Source organism: Papio anubis, chromosome X (genome assembly GCF_008728515.1).
Source record: "Papio anubis isolate 15944 chromosome X, Panubis1.0, whole genome shotgun sequence".
Classification (NCBI taxonomy): Eukaryota; Metazoa; Chordata; class Mammalia; order Primates; family Cercopithecidae; genus Papio; species Papio anubis.
The window spans coordinates 9,440,146-9,461,422 of NC_044996.1; positions in this window are offsets into that span (position 1 = coordinate 9,440,146).

Sequence of the window (21,277 nt, forward strand, 5' to 3'; positions counted from 1 at the left end):
AGAGAGCCTAGAAATTACTTCTGGACTTGCCAGGCCTGGCTCTTCTAGCCAATTAGAGACTGCTCAATATTTCCAGTCTCAGGGATAAGCCTTGTGTGCTAGAGAAAGAATGTCTCTACGCAGGTATGCAGGTGATACTTCTCACTGGCAACCCATGAAGTGTTTGCCTTTTGGGGAATGGGGACTGATCACAGCTAGCCAATTGCATTTCTGGCATGCTAACGAATTTAAAGGTAAACCAGAAAAAATGCCATGATATTTTATATACATTATTTAAAATGATTATTCTACAGCACAATGGGTGTCATGTACTCACTGATCTGTTTTTCTTACCTAACTGTCAAAACTCTAGTTTGAGGAATCGTATCAAACTTACTTTAGTTCACAAAGAAAGGCTGTTGCTATGGGTGTTGGGGAAAAAAGCATCGCTGGGATGCTGATGACAATCCTTTTATATACAAAACCAATATCCACAAAATAGATGAGGACCTAATCAGAGAAAGACTTCATAGAACAATTAACTGATTTCTAGCCCATATATAATGCCATCAAATACACACAGGCATCCACATGCGTGTGCACACAGACACACATACACACACATACACACACACACACGAGGGTTACTGCTAATTGGAAGGTGGCTTGTTTGAGCCAGAATTCCTAAAGATGGGGATGGCAGCAAAGAGACCAAACAGCACCTTTCCTTCTGACAAGACAGCAGTTTTCTCATCTATAACCTAAGGATAATTATAGCACCTATTTCATAATTATTATTAAGGATGCAATGTGATAATGCATGTACAGTGTTTCACATAGGGCAGAGCACATACAAAGTTGTCAAAACTGTTAACAATTTGCATTGCTATTGTAAAGCTGTTACTCCATTTTTTAAATTTTCATTTTACTTTGTTTTATTTATTTATTTATTTGAAACGGAGTTTTGCTCTTTCACCCAGGCTGGAGTGCAGTGGCACGATCTTGGCTCACAGTAACCTCTTTGCCCTAGGTTCAAGCGATTCTGCTGTATCAGCCTCCCGAGGAGCTGGGATTATAGACGCCCACCACCATGCCCAGCTAATTTTTGTATTTTTAGTAGAGACGGGGTTTTACCATGCTGGCCAGGCTGGTCTCGAACTCCTGACCTCATGTGATCCACCCGCCCTTGGCCTCCCAAAGTGCTGGGATTACAGGCGTGACCCACTGCACCCGGCCCCAAACAATTGTTAAAAGTGAAGTCAGAGCTATGCTTTATATGCCAAGGTGATGTTCTGGACGCTCCTCAGTTGAGTGTGCAATTAGCATTGATTATGCAGAACTTGGATTGGATCCTTTAACCCAGTTCTAGGTTCCTTCCTCGGACCACTGTGTACACCCATCATTGAGCTAACTTCCCAGGGCTCCCACTACTGCCTGCAGCCCAGAAAGGCAATGGAGTAAAGTTAAACCCATTAAACTCCTATATAGCCCAAATTCTATTTTAATAGCATCCCCTATTTGTTGAGTGCACTTCTATGTACCTTGAATCATTCCTGGTTGCTAACATACATGACCTTATTTAATTCACAGAACAACTCTAAAGGTAGGCACTGCCATTGGCACAATTTTACAGTATAAGAAAGTGAATCCCAGAAAGACTAAGCACTTGCCTAGTGCAACCCAGTAAACTATGAAGTGGCAGGGCTGACAATCTAACTTAAGCTTGTCTGGGATCAAAGCATGAGGTCTAACATCCCAGACATGAGGCTATTGTAATATTAGCCATAACTGTACAAAATGCCTTTTTATTTCTCATTTTTATATTTCCCTAGGGGTCTTATATCTATTATGACCTCAAATAAAAGGTGGAAAATCTCTTTTAAAGCTAAAATGATTATAAGTAACTTTTCCTTACATGCTTAAAGATTTATTAAGGCACTTTTATTAAAATTTCATGTTTAGGATTAAACTGTTCAATTTATAGTACTTGATAAATTAGTTTGATACACTTAGCCACATCTTCTTTAGCATCTACTAAAACTAAAATTTTAGTTTAAGAGCAGAGAATGGCTGGTTGCGGTGGCTCACGCCTGTAATCCCAGCACTTTGGGAGGCTGAGGCAGGTGGATCACAAGGTCAGGAGATCGAGACAATCCTGGCCAACATGGTGAAACCCCGTCTCCACTAAAAATACAAAAATTAGCTGGACATGGTGGCACATGTGCCTGTAGTCCCAGCTACTCAGGAGGCTAAGGCAGGAGAACCACTTGAACCCAGGAGGCGGAGGTTGCAGTGAGATAAGATTGCGCCACTGCACTCCAGCCTGGTGACAGAGCAAGACTCCCTCTAAAAAAAATAAATAAATAAGCAGAGAACACAGACAAAAATGAGACTTCAAAATAAAATGACTCCATCCAGAGATCTGTATATAGCACTAAGATTTCTGAATGTCTCAACAATTTGATTCCTATTGCATAGATATTAGCTTGAACTTAAAATATCTATAAACTCAACTTGAATCATACATTTAATGATTTTTTTTTATGGCTGGTTGAATTGGAGTCTTCTCCTCTTCACCATAGCCTTGGTTTCACTGACACTGACATGACACTAATTGTGAGGCTAGGTTTATCTTGGTAATTTGTATGTACATGTGACTGCTGAGGTGGTATTAGTGATGTACCCACATACTAGATCTAGCAATTTGGGAAGAAAGCCTCGCAGAGCTAAACTACTATGGAGTTTTGGGTTAGATTATGCTGAATATGTTTCCTGGCCTGGCTACATACTAGCTGTGTGATTCTAAAGATATAATTTAATCTTAGTGATCCTTCACTTCCTTACCTGTAAAATAGAGCTGATGATACTTCCTTCCCACTTTCATCAAAAATAGGAAAAATTGCTGATTCCACTGATTCCAAACAACCCTGAGGTCTTTTATAACAATAGAAATGAAAATAAAGTAGACAGTTTCCAATGCATTGTGTAGAAAGGACTTCTCAAGAAAGTGTAAGCATATATATGGGTGTGAATGTATATACATGTAAACACACACATACATACATACGTACAGTGAGTCCTTAGTTAACGTCATCCATAGGTTCTTGGAAACTACTTCTTAAAGCAAAATGCCAGGCTATATAATGAAACCAATTTTATCATAGGCTGATATAAACAAGAGTTAAGGTCCTATGGCATTTAGTATATAGTTTCGCTTAACATCAATTTCCAAGAACCTGTTGACAACATTATTGAGTACTTAATGTATATACACACGTGCACAAATACAGATACATATATACTTGCACTTGTACATTGGGACACTTATTCATTAATTCATTTTTAAGGTACATATGAAGGGGGGGTAACTAAAATTGATCTACTATAATGGCTGAAATGAGATTCTTAGCTTTTTCATGCCTCTGCTCAATAAACAAATGACTCTCCATTATTTACAATTACGTTAGAACTTCTGTTTACTAAACGGTTATTTTTATGTTAAATTTTTGTGTTAGTTTTTGGCACTTTAACATAAATGATCTTATTCAAGTCTCATAACAACCCTGGAATATAAGTGGTATTACTGTCATTTTTAAAAGTGGCTTTGAGATAAACAATAAACAGTATATTTTTAAGTGTGCAATCTGATAAGTTTTAACATATGTATATTCCCAGAAAACCATGAGTACAATCAAGTCAATAAACATAACCATCACCCATAGAAGTTTCCTTATACCCCTTTGTAATCACTCGTCCATCCTCCCTTGCCATTGCTCTATCTCAGACAACCACTGATGCTGATCTCCCTTTTGCCACTACAGATTAGTTTACATTTTCTAGAGTTTTATACAAATGGAATACTGTAATATGTGGTATTATGTGGTAATATGTGTCTAGCATTTTTCACTTAGTTTTATACAAATGGAATACTGTAATATGTGGTATTATGTGGTAATATGTGTCTAGCATTTTTCACTTAGCATAATGTTTTCAAGATTCTTCCATGTTGTAGCATGTATTGTTACCTCATTTCTTTTCATTCCAGAAAAGTTCTACTGCATAAATATTGATGGATATTTGAGTTGTTTCCACTTTTTGGCTATCATAAATAATGTTCTTATTGTTGCAGGACTTTTCCTTAGTTCAGCTAAAGACAGAGTTCTTTGTCCCATAGCCATGAAAATTCAGCCTTGCAGACAAATTGAATGGTGAGTAAGACAGGATTTCATTGGGTGAAAAGGAAGAAAAGGGGGAAACAGGGACTCTCCCAAGGCCAGAGTCCCTGCTAGAGCACTTCCTGCCTGCAGCTTAAATCCCAGGTTCCACACAGGAAGAGGAGGGGCCAGGCTCCTCCCTGCTGCAAACTTCCTGGACTTCCTGAGGCCCCACCTCAGTGGGCACGCTGGTTGGAGTTTCTTCAGGGATCCCCTCCCACCTGGCTTCTCATCGCCCCCTCTAAGGAAGTACATCTAACTGCCATTAGAATAAGGAAACCTTGCATCTGACCTGCATTTCACCAATAATCTTTATGGCTGCTTTTATTTCTCAAAAACTAAAGTCATGTAAACTGAAAGGTACCACGGCTTTTACTTCTCTTAAAAAAAAAAAAGCTTGATCCAAGTGCTTTTCTTTCTTTAGGCCAAATTAATTAGAGCTCTTTCAACAGACATTACACACAGTACACACACAGGCAGAAGAAAACCCAGTCTCCGGGTAGGTCCCTTTAAGAGACAGGGCTAGGAAAACGCAGATATCAAACCTGAGAGGGCTCCTCCCCTCAGGCACGGTTGCTAAACAAAGCCTTGCCAAGTGGTTACTGGGCCGTGCCCCCAGGATGTAAAGCAAGATAGGGGCTTGCAGCACAAACCATACAGATATGCAAAGCACACCAGATTGGCCACCACCCAAGATTAGCCCCACAAATCCTTTTTCACAACCAAAACCTTACAAAGAGTACAAGCAATGACAGTTGGGGGGCCTGGCCCAGTAAAAACGTCTTCTAAAAGGAAAAAAAAAAGAAAAAGAAAAACTTCTAAGGTTGACTGACATGGTGGAGAAAAGGGAAGAAAAGAAACAGTTTAAAAATGCCTGGGGAAGAATCTCTTATTCTTATGCAACTGCTTCCTCCACCAGGGAGAAAAGTCTAAGCTTAATTACTGTTCGCTGGAGTAAAACTCCTTGGCTGGGGAAGGGGAAGGCTGTGGCAGCTTGTGGCTGGGAACCAGCCAGCCAGCCAGCTGTGTGGGATCCTTGGGCCATGCATCCCAGCCCCAGCACAGAGGAGGGAGCAGCTGGGCACTAGTGGGTGGTGTCAAGTCCAAATTTCTTAGAGTATATCTTTTCAAAAACCTATTTAAGGTGATGGTGAGTTCCTTTAGGATACGTATGTTTCTCAGATTTAGTTTGGGAAGACCCTTAGTCAGACTGCTTGATTCCTATGCCAGCTCCACCCCTTACTGATTGTATAACACTAACTAAGCAAGATTCTCTTTCTCTTCTTCAATTTCTCACCTCTAAAAATGGGGATAATAATAATGATAGCTACCTCATGGGATTGCTTGGTGATTAAATAAATTAATAGTCATAAGATCATTTGCCCAATTCCTAGAATATACAAAGAGTTCAATAAAGGCTAGTTATTATTAATACTACTGTTGCTACAATTTGCACCCAGTGCAGAGCTGGGTTCTTGACAGATGTGAAAGCAACCGTCCTTAGTAATCAAACCAATAGGTTGCTCTAGTTCCAGGAGGAATATTTGATTCATGTCTCAAAATAATGTGCCACTGTGTATATAGAAATGAATAAGGAAGGGGCTTTCCTACCTTTGGGACGTTCAGTCTATTGTGGTGGTTCTTAACCTTCTGGAGTTTTGAGCAGTAGATGAAAGTCATGCGCCTTCTGTCTAGGAAAGTTCCCATGCGCAAAGAACTTTGTAACTCATTTCAATGATGGGCTGTCTTCTTGAGAAGGTGTGAGAACCAGCATTTAGTACACATTTCTTCTATGGTGGGCCTACTGCTAGGCACTTTGTACCTAGCTCATTTAGTCCCCATAATAATCTTACAAAGGAAGATCTATCACTTCCAATCATAGAGAAGAAAACTGAAATTCACAGAACGAAGAAATATTTTCAAGGTCATGTAGTAGTGGTGACGCTTGCTCTATTTCCAAAGCCATTTCTCTTCTGTCACCTTTTCCACTACTTATTTTTTAATTATACATTTAAGAACCGTTAAGGGTGAAATTACTTCAAAACTCCTACCAGTTTTCAGTCTACATTCTAGCAATTTAGCATAATTGGAGGAGTCAATGGGCAGATGATTCCAGCTTGCTGTAGTATAAGCCAGTAAGCCATATACTTATTATTCTGTTGTTGAAGTTTCTTCTGTTTCCCCTTCCTCTTGATCACTCAGAAGGATGTCATTTTAAAGGATGTCAATTTCAACACGGTTCTTGCACCCAACTTGAAACATTAGTTATTGACTGGTTGTGAGAAACGTATCCATTGTATAAATGAGCCTATTCACTTTGATGCCTAAATTGTCTTTGAATCACATGGTGCTCAAGTCACTCAACCTGAATACAAGGATGTTTCATAATGTGCTTGTCAATGTTACCTTGCTCCCAGAGCTCCCAAGATGGTGGCAGTCTGCTTCCAAGATGGTGGTGGGCCACTTCCAAGATGGTGGCAAGCCTCATGTTCTCTGACCTGGGGTTCTTGGCCTCATGGATTCCAAGGAATGGAATCTTGGGCCGTGTGGTGAGTGTTATAGCTCTATTAGAAGCCATGGGTCATGGAAGAGAACTGTGGAACCCAGTGACTAGTGTTCAGCTTGATTAGGACGAGCCTGGGCACTTAGCTGTGCAGGAACAATGGCAAGCCTTTAGCCTGATCCAAACAGCAATAGGCGCCTTGCTGGATCAGGAGCATAGCAGACACCCTGCCGGATCCCGAGAGATGGAAGTCAGCGGCGGGTCTGTGACTGCAGCAAACACCAGTGGTGGATGGCGAGCGAAAGCTCAGTTCCAGCCGTAACAAACATGGACCAAAAGAGAGTGCAGTTGCAAGATTTAATAGAGTGAAGACAGAGCTCCCATACAAAGGGAGGGGACCCAAAAAGGGTAGCCCTTGTTGGCTGGAATGCCTGGGTTTATATCCCAATCATTGTCCCTCCCACTGTGCTCTCAGGCAATAGATGATTGACTATTTCTTTATCTCCTGTTTTTGCCTTGCTCTCAGGCAATAGATGATTGGCTATTTCTTTACCTTCTGTTTTTGCCTAATTAGAGTTTGAGCTCTCTTTACTATCTGATTGGTCGGGTGTGAGCTAAATTGCAAGCCCGTGTTTAAAGGCGGAAGCAGTCACCTTCCCAGCTAGGCTTAGGGATTCTTAGTTGGCCTAAGAAATCCAGCTAGTCCTGTCTCTCATTAATACAAGTTGCAGGGTGTAAAGAGTGTTTTGCAATTTCTAACCCCCCCAATTTGCTAAGCATTGAAGTTATAACAGCTTTTAAGGTAGAAGACTTACCATACTACTTTCCTGAGTGGACTTTAAGTCTTGCTGGGGAATACACCTTAGTTCCGGAAGCCCAGGATTAGTTTTGGTGTTGAAGACAGGGCAGCACTCTTCAGGCCTGAGAGTGGTTTGGGAGCTGTGGGGGACGAGAGCTTTATCGCTGGCAGAATCCTCAGAGGAGACTCCTGTTGTGTCGGGGGCTGGAATCTAGAAAACAGAAAGGTACTTTGTCAGCGGCTGTTGTATCTCAAAACTCAGCAGAAAGGCCTGGCAATAACAATGGTGTGGTGATGTGTCAGGTGGGAAAGGAGGGCAAGGTTGGTGGAGATGTACAAAAACCTCTCCAGTCCTCCTGCTCACTCCTACTTCCTTGACTCAGACATCGGCTTTCTCTTATTTCAGATGCAAGATCATTTCTTTCCGCCTACTCTAAGGTGTGTGAATTGGCGGAAATAGATATAAGAGACTGCATATGCTTTTATTGGCTAATTATATTAAGGACAAGAGAAAATGCTTTCTGGGCTTCATCTCACTGTGTATTTAATTCTCCTTTTCAGTGTGCCACAGGGATCCCATTTTCAGGACCAGTCATCCTCCTTCTTCACACATAGAAAATAAAAGGGGTAATTATCCCCCAGGAACACTTTAATTGTACCAATTAACCTGACCACGTTTTGCAATCAAAGCCAAGCAGAGAAGAGGATTTAAAGTGATCAAACACCATTTTATGGACTGGAGATAAGTAATAGGTGAGGCAAGGCGTTTACTATAAAGGATGGACTCTGAAATCACATAGGCTTGCACTAAGGGATTTTTCTACCACTGACCACTGTTACCGAGAAGAAACATGACATTGTAGGACCATTTAATTCCACCATCACTGCACCTCTCTGTAATAATATAGCACCTAGTCACAATGATCTGTGCTCGTTTCAGCTGTCTGTCAAAACATTCTGTAAATTACTGTTTAATGGCTTTCTCAGGTGGGCAGAAAGACAGGTCTGAATTTGAGCCCTTCTTCCAACACTACAGTGCACGACATATATCACTGGACAAGTAACTAAACTTTTCTGCACCTCACTACCCTTAGCTGTGTGTCAAGCACTTAACAAACATCATCTCATTCAATCTTCCCAATTCTAGGAGATGGATGTTTTCCCACATTTGTAGATGCTAGAGGCTCAGTGAAATCAAGTTTACATTGTAGCTTGCTGGTGAGTCACAGAGTTCATTTGTTCTTTTCTTTCATTCCTTTTTTAACCCCCCTAACAGTTACTGAGGTTCTCTTATGTTCCAGGCATCCAGCTAAATATTAAAGGCATAGTGGTGAACCTGATGGATATAGTCTATATTCCCATGGAGCTTAAATAGAACTCAGCTCTGATTGCAGAGCCTATGTCCTATTAATGCTACTATAGAATTCTGCCTTCCTCATGATGTTGTTTGGCTCAAACGAATGAGTGGATGCAAAAGTGTTATAGTCTTTAAGGGAGTTACATTACATCTGTGATAGATACACACACACATATATTTTACTACAGACTTTTAGAGCCTTTATAAACTTGCTAAAATACCATTTAGACTTGTCTAAAGTAACTATATAACTAAAAATTGGTTCATCTGGGTCAAAATCAGCTTTTTGTCTTGATAAAATGTTATAGAAAGTGTATAGGCAAATCTACAGATTCAGAAAGTAGATTAGTTGGTCACCTGGGGTTAGAGATGGGAACAAGGAGTTACTATAAATGGGGCATGAGTTTCTTTTTGGAGAATGGAATTGTTCTAAAGTTGGATTGTGGTGATAGTTGCACAACTCTGAAAATGTACTAAAAGTTGTTGAATTGGACACATAAAATGAATACATTTTATGGTATATAAATTATACCACAAATAAAGATGTTACAACAAAAACACAAAGTAAATTAATAAAGGCCTATGATTTAGTCCTGATGAGAAAATGTAGCGAGTTCAAGTATTTCTGGGCTTATTAAGAAAGAGACAGGATCATGAGAGGCACACAAGCTTTGTTGGGCAGCATATGGATAAGATTGCATGGGACTTGGGACATGGGACAGGAAGTCACTCCCAGCAGGAGACCTTCCAGAGATAAAGTCATGGGCCACCACTCTGTAGAGGAATCAGTCAAGGGACACTCTGGGGGAGAGGCAAGTTGAAGAGGGGGTTTATATACTCGGTGATGTTGCTCAGCAGCACCGTAGTCTCTGAATCAAAGGGCTCTGAAGAAGAGCAGTGGTTTGGGATCTTTACAGCTACAATATTTGTCTTACGTATGGCTAGCAGACATTGGGTGAAATTTTATGAGGATATGTAGAATAAATAGGCTCTAAATGGTTAAAAATATGTTTATGTTGGGCAATATTTAAAGCAATTTAAAGGTGTATAAGAAACAGCATGGGACTATTTTCAGCAAATACACAGGAGCCATCTCTGCCTTATTTAAACAACAGGAAAATATCATGAATTTGCCGTATCACTTAGCTCACAGTAAGTGGTCAATCTCAAAATTGCAGTGGTTAAGGGCATCAGATCTGAAGTCAGCCCAGATGGGTCATATACTAGTTATTTAATGATAATAAGCTACTTTGCATGTCTCACTTGCCTTATCTATAAAACAAGAAAATGTGAATCTTTATATGACAAGGCCGTGAAGACTATATCTATTAGCACATATAAAATAAGACATTTATTGCCGTGTCCTGCATGTAGGAAACACTCAACAGTTAGCAGCTCCTATTATTATTCCAGAAACTTAAATAGCAACCAGTTTAATAAAACTCAGAAAGATCAGTAGTTTTGATTAATAAAATGTCTACACTATTTCTAGTCAGTAGAATTGTTTAATCAGCATTGCTGTCAAAATAGCTGTCTCCGTAGAAATGCCAACATCTCGCCATCAGCAGAGTATGCGAAGTGTATTGGCACCAATCCATTCCCATATTCTCCCTGGGAACCATCGCACAAATACCCATGGGTGTGTGACCCAGGCAGGCTGTTTCACTGATCTAATCATTAGACTCTGTATCTGGTGATAGAATCTGCCTCATTGGATCACTTTGAGGGTGATAAACTAACGCTTGCAAAAGGTCCCAGTTCACTTACTATTAGGAAATTCAGGCTCAGAGACATTAAATAGCATATTCAAGATCACATGGATAGTAAAAACTAGAACTAAGATTTTCTTTTTTTTGACAGAATCTCGCTGTGTTGCCCAGGCTGGAGTGTAGTGTGCGATCTTGGCTCAATGCAACCTCTGCCTCCTGAGTTCAAGCGATTCTCCTGCCTCAGCCTCCCAGGTAGCTGGGACTACAGGCGCCCGCCACCACACCCGGCTAATTGTTTTTTGTATTTTTAAGAGACGGGGTTTCACTATGTTGGCCAGGCTGATCTTGAACTGCTGACCTCGTGATCCGCCTGCCTCAGCCTCCGAAAGTGCAGGGATTACAGGCGTGAGCCACCGTGCTCAGCCTAGAACTAAGTTTTGAGTACGGTTTCCCTGATTCTAGAACTTGTATTTATGTGTTCATAAACATTATGCTCCACAACTTACAGTGTGTGGACCTGGAAGCAAGTATAACCTCTCTTATCCTTAATATTTTCATTTTTAAAATATAGGAGTTAAGAGTACCTCTGCATAGGACTGTTAAGATAATTAGAGATATATAAAACACTCAGAATAGTGTGTGGCATGTAGGAGATCAAAAAACGTCATCAAGTGTTCTATTGATATAGTTATTTTTGCCTAGGACACTTTCACTTTAAAATGTAACTCTTAGAATTAGGTTACAACTCTTGGGAGGAAAATGCAGTGAGGAGGGACTCCAGCCCAGGATTTACTTGATTCTCCGTTTCAGTAAATATCAGCTCCATTCTTTTGTTACTCAGTTTATAAACCTTGGAGTCATTCTTGACTCCTCCCTTTCTCATATCCCGCTTTCACTCTATCAAGAAATTCATTTGGCACTGCCTTCAAATTAAGCCCAGAATCTGACTCCTTTCCATCACCTCCACAACCACCACCCTAGCCCAGACCAAAATAATCTCTCGACTGGTCTACTGCAGCATCCTCTCACCTGCCCTCCAGGCTCCTCTGACCTTGCCCCGTTCAGTCTAACTTCAATACAGCGACCAAAGTGACCCTGTTACAGTCTACATCAGGTCATGTTACTCTTCTGCTCTCCTGCTGTTTTCTGCATTTCTCCCTAGCTAGCTGCATAGATATACCTCTCAATTTCTGTATTAGTAATCTACTACTGCTGGACAAATTACCACAAAGACAGTGGATTGAAACAATACCTACTTATTTCACAGCTTTATGGAATACTACGCAGCTATAAAAAGGAATGAGATCAAGCCAGGCGCAGTGGCTCACGCCTGTAATCCCAGCACTTTGGGAGGCTGAGGCGGGTGGATCACGAGGTCAGGAGTTCGAGACCAGCCTGGCCAGCATGGTGAAAGCCCGCCTCTACTAAAAATACAAAAAATTAGCCAGGTATGGTAGCACATGCCTGTAATCCCAGCTACTCGGGAAGCTGAGGCTTGAACCTGGGAAGCAGAGGTTCCAGTGAGCTGAGATTGCGCCACTGCACTCCAGCCTGGGCAATAGGGCGAGACTCTGTCTCAAATAAATAAATAAATAAATAAATAAATAGAATGGGATCATGTTTTTTGCAGGGACATGGATGGAGCTGGAAGCCATTATCCTCAGCAAACTAATGCAGGAACAGAAAACGAAACACCACGTGTTCTCACTTATAAGTGAGAGCTGAACAATGAGAACACACGGACACAGGGAGGGAAACAACACACACTGAGGCCTGTTGGCTGGTGGGGGGAGGGGGAGGGAGAGCATTAGGAAAAATAGCTAATGCATTCTGGGCTCAATACCTAGGTGATGGGTTGATAGGTGCAGCAAACCACCATGGCACACGTTTACCTATGTAACAAACCTGCACATCCTGCACATGTACCCCAGAAATAAAAATAAAAATAAAGTTTACCATCTGCAACCCAGAAGAGGGCCCTCACAAGAACTCAAATATGCTGGCACCCCTATCTCAGACTTTCGATTGCTACAACTGTGATAAATAAATTTTAGTTGTTCAAAAGCCACCCAGTCTATACTACTTTGTTATAACAGCTCAAACTGACTAAGGTAAATGTCATTGTTATCACATGATAGCAAGGGTAAAAAGTATCAACATGACTTATCACTGTTGACATTGACTCTGATTACTTGGCTGAGCTTGTATTTGTCAGATTTCTCCACTACAAAATTATTCCTTCCCCCACCTTTTTATACTGTACTCTGGAAGGAGTACAGTATAAATGTACAATCCACACTCAAGGAGTGGGAAGTTATGCGAGATCTCCTTGAGAGCAGAGTGTTCACATGAATTGTTTGGAATATTTATGTACAGGAGATTTGCCTGTTCTCCCCCATTGATTTTGATTTTAGGTTTTCTACCAAAACTAACTTAGTTTTTATTCAGTTGTATATTTATATCACCATGGCCTGATCCATATATATGTATATATATATTTGGCTGTAGTTTAATGATGCTATATTTTGTTGCTCAAATAATTTTTCTAGGTTTGGTGAACAGAAGTTCTTATATTTCGCTCCTATCCCCATTTGACATGTCCTATCCTTTGTAGGTTTTTATTTCTTTAACATTTTATTACTTTCTGCTACAGGATTCCCCATTCTCTTGTATGTTTTCTGCCCCAGGCCCACAGTCAGCTATTTCTTCAATGAGCCCTGGTTCCTTTTATTAGAGAATGGTGTTAGAAACCAAGATCTTGGAACTAGGTGTGCTCATTGATGGTGTCATTACTTTGGGGCCGTCTTAGCTAACAGGACAAGGAAATCTAGGTTGAGGATCTGTAATCCAAAAATCCAAAATTCCATATGCTCAAAGATCTGCTACTTTTTGAGTGCCAACATGACACTCAAAGGAAATGCTCATTCGTGCATTTTAGATTTTGGATTTTTAGATTAGGGATGCTCAACTGGTAAGTAAAATGTAGATATTCCAAAATCTGAAAAACTCTAAATGTTGAAACCCTTTGGTCCCAAGCATTTTGCATAAGTGATACTCCATATGTATATGTGTGTATAGCTATTTCTATATGTAATTATCTATGTATTTATTAAGTTAAACATGAGTTCACACTGATGTTTTCAATTGTAATCTACTACCACATATTCATTCTAGGTCTTCCTCTTGCTTATCTTCATACTCCTACTGCAACACTGAGAAACCTGGCACCCATCATCTGCCATCTATTTATTTAATTGCTCAATTTCAGTATTCATTTATAGTGTTTTCAGAATTGTTAATCCATATCTCTGTTGGAAACAACCTTATCAATTAGAGTACAGTGTTTATGTGTAGTTTAATTTGGCTTTGGTATTCAAGACCACACTCATTTTCAAAGTTAATTAGGTCAACATGCCTACTTCCTCTACTCATTCCAGTGAGGTTATTTCATACGTTTGTAATGCAATGAAATTCTCCTCTCACATTCTGCATTCCATCCTGGGCCACCTGACCACTTACTTTTTTTAAAACTTGAATACATTAAGAATAATTCTTTGTACTGTAAACTTGTATGGATTTTGACAAATGCATAGTGTCATGTATCCACCAGTACAGTATTAAATCAAAAGTTCACCTCCCTAAAAATTCCCTATGCTTCATCTGTCTAATCCTCTCTTCCCCAGCTCTGGGTTCTGACAGCAGCTCAACATTTTGTCCTAGAGTTTTCCCCTTTACAGAATGCCATATATTTGGAATTATACAGCATGATGCTTTTTCAGATAGGTTTCTTTAACTTAGCAATAGAGATTTGCGATTCATCCATGTCTTTTTGTGGTTTGATAGCTCATTTTGTAATACTAAATAGTATTCCATTGTATGGATGTACTACAAATGTTTAACCATTCACCTATTGTAGAGCACCTTAGTTGTGTTCACATTTTGGTGACTACAAATAAAGCCATTATAAACACTTGCGTGCAATTTTTGGCATGGGTGTAAGTTTTAAAATTAGCTGGTTGAATACATAGGAGTGTGATTTTTGTGGTAAGTCTATGTTTAGCTTTGTAAGAAACTGCCAGATTTTATCCAACATTGTTAAACCATTTTGCTTTACCAACAGTAATGAGTGAGAGTTCCAGTGGCTTTTTTTTTTTTTACTATTAATATTTTGTTTATTTATGCTGATAAGGATGTGATGATAATTATTGTTGCTTTAGTTTACAGTTACCTAATGGAAAATGACATTGAGCATTTTTATACGATTATTTGCTATCTGTATATCTGAGGGTTTGTGTTCAGAAGTCTTGCTCATTTTTAAATTAGTTTTTTATCTATCTTATTGAGTTTTAGGAGTTCTTTGTATATTTTGGATTCAAAATGTTTATTAAATGTGTGTTTTGCAAGTATAAAAGTAACCTACATTTTCCCCCTATGTTTTCTTACAGAAATTTTATTGTTTCCATTTTGTATCTATGTGAGCAATACATTATGAATCAATTTTTGCAAAAGCTTCATAGACTCTCTCTAGGTTTGTTTATGTATTTTTCACATATGGGTGTACAATTTATTTAAAGAATATTTTTACTGTTTACTTTCCTTTATTCTTTTGTCAAAGATCAGTTAGCTATATTTGAGTGAGTCCATTCCTGCACTGTTTATTCTGTTCTCTTCATCTATGTATTGTTTTGGCAATACCACTTTGCCTTGTTTATTGTATCTTTATAGTAAGTCACGAAGTTGGTTAGTGTCAGTCTGCCAAGTTGGTTGTTCAAATTCAGTGTTTCTTGTCTTTTCTGGGTCTTTTTCTTTTCCATATAAATTTTAGAATCAGTTTCTCTCTTCCCACAAAATAGCTTGCCATACATTTGATTGATATTGCATGGAATCTACATAAATCAAGCTAGGAATAATTGGCATATTGACCATATGGAGTCCTGCAATCCAAGGACACAGACTATCTCTCCATGTATTTAGATATTCTTTCATTTCTTTCATCAGACTCTCATAGTTTTCACCATATAGATACGGAATATATTTTGTTAGATGTATACCTAAGTATTTCATTTTTTGATGCTAATGTAAATGATATTGCATTTTAATTTCAAATTCTGTATATTTGGGGGTGATATACAGGAAAACAATATATATTTATATATTAATATTATATCTGTGACTTTCTTATGTTTAGTTATTAGTTGCAGGAGTTTTTGTTGATTTTTGGAATTTTCTACAGGGACAATTATGTTATCTGCAAATTCATTCCCACGCTATATACATTTTATTTCTTTTCCTTGTATTATTGCACTCACTGATACTTCCAGTATGATTTTCAATAGGAGTGGTGCGAAGGAACATTCCTGCCTGGTTCCCAATCTTCAGGAAATAGTGTCCAATTTCTTACCATTAAGTATAATGTTAACTTTAGGCTTTCGTGGTTCTTTACCATGTTAAGGAAAATCTCCTCTGTTTACAGTTTGCCGAGAGTTTTTATGTTGAATGTGTGTTAGATTCTTCTCAAATGCTGCTTAGGTTACAACTGAATGACCATATGGTTTTATTTTTAAGTTTATTGACACAGCGGATCATGTTAATTGATTTTCACATGTTGAACCAATTTTGCATGCCTGGAATAAATCCCAACTTCTCATAATATATAATTATTTTTATATAGCATTGGATTCAATCTGATGATTTTTTGAGAATTTTTACATCTATGCTCATGAGAAGTATTTGTCCATGGTTTTTCTTTTTTGCAATGTCTTTATATGAATTTGCTATTAGTGAAATGCTGCATAAAATGAATTAGTAATTTTTATCTCTGATTCTATTTTTTGGAAGAAATACTGAACTTTTTTTCTCACTTATTTATTTAGTTAGTTTTTTGCTTAAATGTTTGGTAGACTTCACCAGTGAGAACATCTGGATCTGGAGCTTTGTTTTTTGGAAGTTTATTAATTATTGACTCAGTTGCTTTTATAGATACAGACCTAGTCAGATTTTCTGTGTCTTCTTTGTGGGTTTTGATAGTTTATGTATTTCAAAGAATTTGTCTATTTCATATGTGTATTAAATGTGTGGGGATGGAATTGTTTGTACTATGATGGGATCAGTAGTAATGATGCCTCTTTCATTTATAATACTAGTAACTTGTTTCTTCTCGCTCTCTTTTTTATTTTGAGACAGAATCTCACTCTGTCACCAGGCTGGAGTGCAGTGGCACGATCTCAGCTCACTGCAACCTCCACCTCCCGGGTTCAAGCAATGCTGGTGCCTCAGCCTCCCGAGTAGCTGGGACTATAGGAGCGCACCACCACACCCGGCTAATTTTTTTGTATTTTTAGTAGAGACGGAGTTTTACTATGCTGGCCAGGCTGTACTTGAACTCCTGACCTCAAATGATCCACCCGCCTCGGCCTCCCAAAGTGTTGGGATTACAGGCGTGAGCCACTGCGCCCAGCTTTTCTCTCACCTTTTATTGGTTAGGCTGGTTACAGTTTTATCTGTTGAATTGATCTTTATAAAGAACCAGCTTTGAGTTTTGTTGATTTTAATTATTGATTTCTGTTTTCTATTTTATTGATTTCTTCTCTAATTTGGGTCATTTCTTTTATTCTGCTTGCTTGAGACTAAAATTGCTCTTCTTTCTTTACTGATTTTAGATTTCCTATTTTTTAATACATGTATTCAATGCTGCAAGTCTCCCTCTGAGGACAGCTTTCACTGCACCCACTACATTTCATAGAGTTGCAGTTACATTTTCATTTAGTTCAAATAATTTTTAATTTCTCTTGAGACTTCTTCTTTGATGCATATATCATTTAGAAAAATGTTACTTTTCAAATATATGAAGATTTTCCATCTATTTTTCTGGTACTGATATCTGGTTAAATTCCATTGTTATCTGATAACATATTTTGTACGATTTCTGTTCTTTAGCATTAGTTAAGGTATGTTTTATGGCCTGTGATATAGCCTATAGTGGTTCTTAAATCATTAACCTGACCGAACCTCAATGTTAATTTTCTGTTTTTTCTTTCTTTCTTTCCTTCTTTCTTTCTTCTTTCTTTCTTTCTTCTTTCTTTTTTTTTTGACAGAGTCTCACTTCATCACGCAGGCTAGAGTGCAGTGGCCCAGTCTCAGCTTACAACTTCTGCATCCCGGATTCAACCATTCTTGTGCCTCAGTCTCCCATTACAGGTGTGCACCACCACACCCAGTTAATTTTCTTTTCTTGTATTTTAGTAGAGATAGAGTTTAGCCATGTTGGCCAGGCTGCTCTCAAACTCCTGACCTCAAGTGATCCACCCGCCTCAGCCTCCCAAATTGCTGGGATTGCAGGCATGAGCCACCGTGCCAGGACCAATATTACTTTTCTTCAGGGCCCATCATTCACCCCCAACAGAACACATTGTAAATGAATAATTATTCCCTTATGTTAATTGAAACACAGATATAAAGAGGTAAGTCCCTGTTTTGGGTTCTTGTTTAGGACAGTAAACATACACTAATTGGCCTCCACAGCAATTGTGTTTAGCATGAGGAACAGGTAATAAACATAAATAAATAAATGACATAGTGTGTCAGCAGGTGATAAGTGCTATAGATGAACAAAAGTAGATATGACATGTAAAGAACTTGGAAATTATCATTCCTGTCATTGTAGTAAAAATACATCTGAATACACTGAAAATCACCTTTTCTTGGATCAATCAGATAATTGAGGTTACAGAGCAAATACCATCCTGAAATCTGCAGAGACAGGCAAATATAATGAATTCTAGCCATTATCTTATTGCCTTAAGTAGAAGCCACAAAAACCATATGCTGGTAGAAACACACCTGACAACTATGAAGAACTTTTGGAGGTTAAGTGTGGTCTGGTTTGAGGGTGAGAACTGATAGGGTGGCATTTTTAAGTGGAGCCCCATCCTTTTTGGGGGAACCCCCTATCAGATTATCACAAATAAGAGCCAACAATTGCCTCCTCCTGATTCTGGCAGGGAGAGGGAAAAAATAACCTTTGTGAAGTAATCCCAGAATATTCTCTGTCAATAGGTTTACTCTTCAAGGAAAAGACTTTGCCAGAAGTTTAGTTCTTCTATGAAGGCACATTTACTTGACCCTAGCTACCTCTAGCCTTTCTGGCTTACCTACAGGGAGGAAAAAAAAAAGGTAAAAAACAATTGTGAAGGTCACAGTCCAGAAGAAACCAAAGCAGCTAAAAGAAGAGGAAGAGGGAACATGATGTTTAACCTACCCTTAGGCTTTCTTACATAGTGAGAAGAAAGCATCAAAAAAAAAAAAAAAGTAAAAGTGGAAGCCTGTTTTCTGACTCATCCTGTTGCAAGAGACAGGAACCAGAAGAGAGCACTGTGCATGTGAGTATCATCTTTCAATGCCCAGTGATCCCATCAAATGGTAAACCTGGACAAACAGATATCATGGAAATTAACCTATTTGGGTAAGTATTCTCTCCTCTTCAGGAGGTATAGAAAGGTGATGAAGAGAGCAACAGAATCTTGGTATGGGCATTCTCAATGTTTGGGGAAAGGGGGCACACAGGATGGCTGGGTAGTTCAGGAAAGCCTGTCAAGAAGGAATGCCTTAGCCTAGTCTTCAAGGGTGAGAGGAACTTGATAAAGAATGGGAAGGACAGAAGGACATTCTGGCCAGAGCAAGACTCATAAAAACAGACTTGGAGGGAAGAGAGAAAAAGGCCTATTTAGTAGATTGTAAAGAATTCAATGCAACTGGAATATTGAATGTCATGACAGGAGTGGAGCGGATCAGAAAATGAAGTTGAAGCAGAATATAGAATAGAATATTGTATGTATGGCAGAAGAACTCAGATTTTACTAACAGTAATGAAAACATTGAACGGGAATAGCATCATCAGATTTATATTTTAAGAAGATGATTTAGGTTAATGTATGGAGAATGGATTGTAGGAGGTGGTAGTGGGTGTCATGATGATATCCCAGTTACCCTGATTTGATCATTACACAGTCTTTGCATGTATCAAATATCACATGTACCCCAGAAATATGGACAACCATGAAGTATCAACAACAACAACAAATATCAGGAACACCAAATAGAAGTTCCAGTGCCTTGCATTAATCTAAATGAGGAATGATAATGGCCTGAACATCATTATGGCAATGACGTGTACAAGACTGGGTGAATTTGGGAAATAGCTAAGAAGTAGAATCTGTTGGTATTGATTAGATGAGGTAGGTGGAGGGGAGAAGAGGGACTCAGTGATGATCCCAGGAATATATATCCCCAGCCAGATATATATCTCCAATACCAACAGTACCTTTGAAAAATGGTGAATTGACCAGGCATAGTGGCTCATGCTGGTAATCCCAGCACTTTGGGAGGCTGAGGTGGGCGGATCATGAGGTCAAGAGATTGGGACCATCCTGGCCAACATGGTGAAACCCTACCTCTACTGAAAATACAAAAATTAGCTAGCGTGGTGGCAGGTGCCTGTAGTCCCAGCTACTCGGGAGACTGAGGCAGGAGAATCGCTTGAACCTGGGAGGCAGAGCTTGCAGTGAGCCGAGATCGCGCCATTGCATTCCAGCCTGGCAACAGAGCGAGATTCCATCAAGAAAAAGGAAAAAAGAAAGAAAAGAAAAGAAAAATGGTGTCTTTTAGTAGCTTCTCAAAAGTTTTATGCCATGAAGTTTATTGTTTAAAGATATATTCCATCTTAATTAGAGCCTGCAGAATATGAAAACTTTGGGTGAGCTTAAATTTCTGGTGAGGAATGTAAAACACACACATTTGTAGCAACTTGTGGAAATGAAAAATCCCTCTATTTTAGTAATGTGCACTCCTGGTGTGTAATCAGGAAGTTTTCAGTTCAAGCAGCAACTAGTTATAAGACTGTAACTGTAGAAAGAATGATAAGTTGGAGATTTATTAAGTATTTATTCCTTGCTAGGTCTGTCCTCGTTATTGATAAATCAATTACGGACAAACTGAGTTTGTAACTTTTCAGTTGGACAACTTTAAAAAAATATGAAGCATTTACTGCCCTTAACTATTTACCTGATTGAATTATCTTAAATTCCTCTGGAAGAGCATTGGCAAATACCAAAATCTGACACATCATCTTTAGCAGGGGTGAAATTTGATTGTGAAATTAGACATTAACTTATCTAGCAAAAACACAACTTCTGAAATATTCTTGCCTAAAATGTTTTTTCTCATATAAACTTATGAGAATGTCAGGGGTGAAATTTTAAAGGTCAACTAATACATCCCTGTCTCAGGCATAGATGAAACTAAGACCCATAAAAAATAGTGAAGGAACCTGCCCATGGTCATATGTCGTCTTTGGAACTAAGTCAAGACTCAAAAGCATTAGTTTTCAAGCCATCATGTGGTTGACTATGACTATCTTGTACCTCTATGTATGACTGGTCTCCAAATGTGGATGGGTGCCATTATTAATTTAAAAAAATGATAAAATACAAATGTATTTGAAAGCATTACAGTACTTAGAAAAAGTTCATAAAAATCAATGCCTTTTTTTTTTTTTTTTTTTTTTGATGGAGTCTTGTTCTGGAGTGTAATGGCACACCCTGGCTCACTGTTCTGCCCCTGGGTTCCAGAAGCCATTCTGCCTCAGTCCTGGGTAGCTGGGATTACAGGCGCACACCACCATGCCCAGCTAATTTTTGTACTTTTAGTAGAGACAGGGTT